This window comes from Apium graveolens, chromosome 9, assembly GCF_009905375.1.
Source record: "Apium graveolens cultivar Ventura chromosome 9, ASM990537v1, whole genome shotgun sequence".
In the NCBI taxonomy this organism is placed as follows: Eukaryota; Viridiplantae; Streptophyta; class Magnoliopsida; order Apiales; family Apiaceae; genus Apium; species Apium graveolens.
The window spans coordinates 230,148,436-230,155,730 of record NC_133655.1 but is presented as its reverse complement, the minus strand read 5'-3'; the positions used below and the strand labels follow the sequence as shown (position 1 = coordinate 230,155,730).

The following is a 7,295-nucleotide window of genomic DNA, read 5'->3' as shown; positions in this document are numbered from 1 at the left end:
AATATATGCAGTGACCCTACTTACCAACCACCACGGACCGCAACAGGTTAAAGTATGCACACAAGCCACACACTAATATATTACAAACCGTTTAAATCCCAACTATTCCAAACTCAAACTGAGTATTAAGCATGATTACAAACTTTTACAAACTTAAATTATTCCAAAAGAAGCCTACTAGCTCAGCTTCCTCAACCTGAACCCCTAGATCTCACGCTGGACTTGGGATCCTCTTTACCAACTGGTTCCTTTTTAACTGGAAAGAATATAAACAACATTGCACAAATGAGCTAACTAGCTCAGCAAGTCATATTGACAGAACTGAGAATAATGATCATCAGGTGAACACGTTTATAATATCAAATAAACAATGGATTATGTTTTAGAATTGGATATTATACTTTTTAATTTAAAATCAAGGTTAGGCTGCTGATCAGTCACGCACTAACCCCGAGCAAGGCACACAGCATTGCTCTAATTACTGGATCCAAGGCACACATTGGCCTAACTTGACCATTATATGGTCTGACCACGAATTTGGTCCACAATTTTATAAAAACAATCCAATTCTGACATAATAATAGAATACGCAATAATAAGCAATAACCGAAATCATTAATAACAATAAATGTTCAACAATGAAAGAGTTTTAGTTCTTGTAGGGATCAAGAAGGTAATTTAAAAGCTTGGATGCTGGGTAATGAAAGAATTGGATAACAAAGAACTCAACCTTTCAGGGTTTCAAAGATTTGGCTTTCAAAGCACAGGATTCAATGGTTGAATGTACAAGTATTTCAGTTCAGTGTTTGGGATTTTGTTTACATGTATTTGCAGAGTAGTATCGGATATTTGAGATTCGTGTTTGGATAAACAACAATCAATGGTCTAGCAAGAATAAAGTTCATGGCTCAAGAACAATAACTGAATTCAGGTTTTGGGTTGCAGTGCTTTCAAGCACTCGCAAGATCAACAAGATTATCAAGTACTACAATATCTCGAGAAAGTTCAGAACACTTGCCTGGTATTAGCTTTCTACAATGCACTCGCTTCCACTTACAACCGTCTTACTCCTCAACTATCTGTTTCCCCTTTCTACGCCTTGCCTCTTCTGCTCACATATTATAAACATCTATCAATCATCAACTCACAAGATTCTATTCAACACATACTTCTATCTACCCTTCGTTTCACCCAAATCCGATTAACGGATTGAAAATTATACAATAACCAAGTAAATACCGAATATATAGACCAATAGTCAATCAACAAGTCACATATAGCACATAATACATCACGTAATCAACGATATATCATTTATAAAGAAGTCTCGGATCATAAATGTGCTTTCAGGTATTTAAAATAATTTTTAAAACATTTTTCGGAATTAAAACGGGTCGTTGGATCAATTTCGGAATATTAAACAGGGTTCGGTTGGCCAATTCTGGCTCCGAAACAATTTTAGAATAATTATCGAGCCTTGAAAATAATTTAGAATAATATTTTAAAGCTCGAAACTATTTTTCGGAATTTTTAAATCATTTTTAAATAATTAAATCTAATTAAATAATTAATTAAATTCAATTAATAATTAACTAAATCAATTAATCAATTAATTTTCGAATTAATTGACTAATTAAATAATTAAAAATTAACTAAAATTAATTAATTAATTAATTCAGATTTATTTGTAAATTAAAAACAATTTTCGGAATTAAAATAATAATTTTTAGAATTTTCAGAAATTAAAAATGAATTTTTATAATAAAAATAAATGGGAAATATGATTTTTAAACATTTTTAAAACAAGAATCCTATTTTTGCAAAGTCTGGAAAGTTTAGGGACTGAACTTCATCGTCTTCAAAAGTTGAGGTACTAAACTGCAATTTTTTTAACCCTTCGTCGGAAAACAGTCGGGTTCGCCGGAGAACTCAACTCCGGCCTCCTTCCACTACCACAAACTCCAGATTTAATCTATATTTCACAAGGAACACAACCATGCCATCAATTCATTTTAATCATCCCGGAGTTAGCCGGAAAATGATCAAGAAACTCGCCGGTTTCCGGCGGGTTCGACGAAAACTTTAAAACCTAACTCCCTCTTCTACAGACCTCGTTGGTTCATGAAACTTATACGACTGGATTGCTAATTTCACAGAGAACACAACCCACTATAATACAACATCAATCTATCACAGAATAAGAAACCCTCAAATTTCAATTAAGAACATTCATACGGGTTATAAACCCTAATTTTGAAATTCAAAAATCAAACTCAAATTTGAACATGTTATTGAACTCCAAATCAGACGTATGACATATGAAAATCATCAGGAAAACAAGCTCTACAACATGCAATCATCAAATCATACAAACAATCATCCGAACAAAAATTCATATTTTTAATAAAATAAATTCGAAAATAAATAAATTTTTAGAAAATAAACCTTGATTTCTGCAGTGAAATAAAGCTCAGAATCTGATAGAACACTTTAAATCCTTCGTTTTGGTTACTCAAGCTTTGAAAACAGAGATCGGTAACGCCTTCGTTTTGCTGTTTGATTCTTAGAACAGTTTATGTAATTAGGGTTTTTCTCTGAAAATTATAAAATTAACTATCTGTAAATGATTTTGATACGAAATAAAATACGGTAAAAGGCTATTTATAATTACGGAGAATTAGTATCCCGTTGGATCATTCCGGATATAAAATGGTACGTTTATTTGTAAAAACTGATCCAAACGGTATCGGTTTTCGGGATAATTATCCAGATCAGTACAATTTGTACTGCGGTCTTGGTCTCAGCGCCCAGTTACACGTACTACGAAGTGATAATTGTAATAGTTTAATAAAAAGCTCTCGTTTATCGAAAATACGGGTTTTATTAATTTACCGAAACGAATATTGTATCGAAAATGTTGTGCCGGGACCCGCGCAGAACAAACCGTACGCCGGATCGAAAAATTCGAAACATGGAATATGCTCGGAATATTACAATTAGGTTAGGAAGGAGTTCTCGGAAGAGTTTCGGGTTCCAAAAACGTAACAACGACTGACGTCGGTTGGTTCCCGTTTTATAAAAATAGATTTTAAATTCCCGGAAAAAGATTTTATAAATTTCGTATGATCCGTATAAATCCATAAATCAACATAAAAATAATTAGGAAGATATGACAATTATCTATATTTTATTTTGAACATATAAAAATTAAAATACTCAATTAGCATTATTTTTGAATATTCAAGTACAGATAACATTTAACAATTATTCACAGAATAAATATTGAACACACATAATAATTATTTAATAGCAAAATAATTGCACGATATATCCCGGATATTACAATGTGCACCTGCACAAAGCTCACAAATACTTGTGATCTGATTAACTCCATAATTAGCCAACGAATCCACTTTCATTGTTAACGCCTTTAGCTAAGCAGCTATAGCCGTAGTTGTATCCACCTCCAGAATTCCTGCTACCTTGCCTTGAGGTAGTCTCTGAGTTAGGTTCTGATATTCATTAGCATCCATCAATTCAATTAGCTCATAAGCTTTATCATAGCTCTTAGCCCATAAGGCTCCACCTGATGCTGCATCGAACATGGGTCTTGATTGCGCTCCCAAACCATTATAAAAGCAATTGATAATCATCCAATCAGGCATTTCATGATGATGACACTTCCTAAGCATCTCCTTGTGGCGCTCCCAAGCTTCACATAAAAATTCTCCGGATTGCTGCGCAAATTGAGTAGGAGCGTTCCTGATTACAGTTATCTTCGCCATAGGCAAGAATTTAGTAAGAAACTTCTGAGCAAGATCCTCCCAAGTAGTGATAGAACCTGTTGGTAGAGAATGCAACCAACACTTAGCTTTATCCCTCATAGAGAATGGGAAAAGCCTCAGCTTTATAGCATCTTCAGAAACATTGTCGAACTTGAAAGTGTCACAGATCTCGATGAAATCTCTAATGTGCATGTTGGGATCTTCCGTTGGAGAACCCCCAAACTGGACTGAATTATGCACCATCTGAATCATGCTAGACTTGATTTCAAAGGTATTAGTCGCAATGGCTGGTCTGATAATTCTAGACTGAATGTCATTAATCTTTGGTTGAGAATAATCCATCAAAGCTTTCAGATTCGCTGTTGGTTCTCCCATTGTAATGATCGCTTCTTCTTCAACTTTCTCAACATCTTCAAAAACTTCTTCAACTTCTTCCAGTATTTCCTTACGATATTGAGAACGTGTTCGCATACACGCTCTCTAGAGTACCTAAAACATAAATAATGTAAATAAGTAAATAAAATATCTGAGTCAGTGAACTTTAACGACCACCGATGTCAAGCACATAAACTAAATTTAACACCGAACTCCCCGGCAGCGGCGCCAAAAACTTGTTCGCTGTAATTTAAACGTGAAAATACACGCAAGCGTACGCGATCACAAGTAGTATAAGATTCAATTCAAGTTCATTCCCATAGGGAATTGGTTTAGGTTAATTTCAGATTATGCACTTATGCAACAATGTATGGCTATCGCTCAATGCTAAGACAAGTAACAAATTGAGTTTTGATTAACCAAGAGATTATACTAAATAACATTAACTAATAGAATAATGGTTAAATAACTTATATGAGAATAAACATGGGATTCTAACTTCATTAAATACTTCATTCAAAGTTTTGTTCTTTATCCTTAGCATGTGATAGTGATGACAACTAATCAGATAACACGAAATTAGTATACGCCAAATTTCATTGTACATATACCCTACTATCAAACATCCACAATTAAGATAGAAATTGAATAGATACCAATTATGCTTAGTCCCTATATGTCTATAAAGATTGAAAACACAATGGTGTAAGAACAAGTTATCTATTGTGATTACATAGGGTGAATAAGATGGTTAAAATTACCCACGGATTATGCATGTCAAATATACATAAACCTATGCTAGCATGGCAAGTTCTAAACCTCTATATTCACTTTCGCTTCAATAGAGATTAACAAACAATCTTAGATGTTAGCTACGCATCAAAGACGAATAAGCACAACCAAACTAGGAAATCATAAATCACCACACACAAAGGATTATAAAATAATTAATTATTGAAATCCATAGATAAATCCATTAGAACCCCATGACAACGATTAGTTCATAATTGAACTCATCTTCACCATGGGTTCCAATGAAAACATGATAATAAACATTATAAAAGTACTAGGGTTCAAAGATAAATCGAAAACAAGCATCCAGAGTATCAATTATATTAAAGAATATAAAATTCTTCTTCTCCGTAGCCGTCTTGTGCTCTATAGGTCATCGTATTACTCTCCCTGGTCTCCTTGTTATTAAAAACATCTTTTTATTTATATATATAGGCTTCTGGACGACCTGGGCTCTCAAATTCTTCAAAACAGACTTGAAACAAGATTCTGGCCCAGACAACTGGCGCGGCCGCCCCACACTCGGCGCGGGCACGCACGCTTTCTGCTCACCTGGCACGGCCGCCCCGCTCTCCTGCATGGGCACGCCATGCCTCCGGATTTTTCTTCATTTTCTTGTTTCTTCTGTAGCTTGAGTTTCGTCTGTCAGAATTTGGCGATCCAATAGTCCACGCGAAGCTATCGAGATTCTCTTTAACATGAGAATGGTCTTGACTTCAGAATCTGAACTCCTTTCAGCATATTTCTTTGAAAAGCTCATTTATTCATCCAACTAATGCCTGTAATGCAAAAATACAAAAACACATCAAAAATACCAATAACTTGAGTCCAAAACACCAACTTAAGCTTGTAATGAAGCGTTCCATGTAGATAAAAAATCCACTTATCACTTTATAACTCAAGACATATCCCTCTATAGTTGAGGCCGCTCTAATAATCGAAAGTGATCAGAAGTTGGCTGCCAAAGAAAAGGGTGATAAGAAGAGAAAGTCTGAAGATGCTACCGATGAGACGGATAAGGGAGGATCCAGTCAGAGGGTTCAGAAGCGATTTGGCCAAAATAGGAATATAAGATTCAGAAGACAGAGTTTCTCTCAGGCTAGGCCTAATACTACCTCAGTTGCTTCCACTCAAACCCAGTCAGTCAAGTCAGTGGTGGATTTGGGTTGTGTGGCAAAAGACATAGTGGCCAGTGTTAAGGGAATGTTCAATATTTCAAATATGGTCACCAAGGTCATTATGCGTCGGAATGCAAGTCAGAAAATCCAGGAGTTACTTGTTACAACTGTGGGAAGGTTGGACCTATTGCGAGGAACTATGGAACGACTACTCAAAGTACTGCATTCCAAACACCTGCATCCAGCACAACTAGAGCCAGAACCTTCAAGATGACCAAGAGGTCCAATGCTCAGGACTCGGATGTAGTTGCAGGTACGCTCTCTCTCAACTCCGTACCTGTTAAAGTTTTATTTGATTCAGGAGCATTTAAGTCTTTTATATCAAAGGAATGTATGAATAAAATGGATTTAATGTTAGAAGACTTGGCTGAACCTTTGACTATAGAAGTGGCTAATCAGGATAAAGTCTCTATGAGTCAATTTTGTCCTAAGTGTCAACTATATATTTGGAGGCATTCTTTTTCGGCTGACCTAATACCCTTCGAGCTAGGAGAGTTCGATGTGATTTTAGGAATGGATTGGTTGTCCCAATATAAGGAAAATATTAACTGTAAGAAGAAGAAGATTGTGATGTTTACAGAGGATAATACCAGAGTAAATTACCAAGGACAAAGGCAAGAAAAGAAATTTCTCTCGATATTAAAGGCAAAGAAACTGTCAAGAGAAGGATGCGAGGCTTACTTATCCCATATAGTAGACACTGAGAAAGAGGCACCTAATCTGGATGAGATTCCAATAGTAAGGGAATTTCCGGACGTCTTTCCAGATGAGTTGCCAGGATTTCCACCAAATCGCGAGATCGAGTTTTCTATTGACCTAGTTCTTGGAGCAGAACTAGTTTCAAAGGCTCCATATCGTATGGCCCCGGTAGAGATGAAAGAACTAGCTAAGCAACTTCAAGAATTGTTGGATAAAGGAGTGATTAGGCCAAGTGTATCTCTATGGGGTGAACCATTTCTATTTGTAAAGAAGAAGGACGGAAGTATGAGGTTGTGTATTGATCATCGGGAGTTGAATAAGTTGACCATCAAGAATAAGTATGCTCTACCCAGGATTGATGATTTGTTTGAACAGCTTAAAGGAGCATGATGTTTCTCGAAGATTTATTTAAGGTCGGGTAACCATCAGTTGAAGATTAAGCCTGAAGACATACCAAAGACTGCAT

General features: G+C 35.7%; 1 non-coding gene across 1 annotated transcript; it reads left to right on the top strand.

Moving 5' to 3' along the window:
* Positions 1-3,663: 3,663 nt before the first annotated feature.
* Positions 3,664-3,770, top strand: LOC141687780 (small nucleolar RNA R71). Its single transcript, XR_012561263.1, has one exon. It is a non-coding gene; the product is annotated as a small nucleolar RNA R71 (small nucleolar RNA).
* The last annotated feature ends 3,525 nt before the right edge of the window (positions 3,771-7,295 follow it).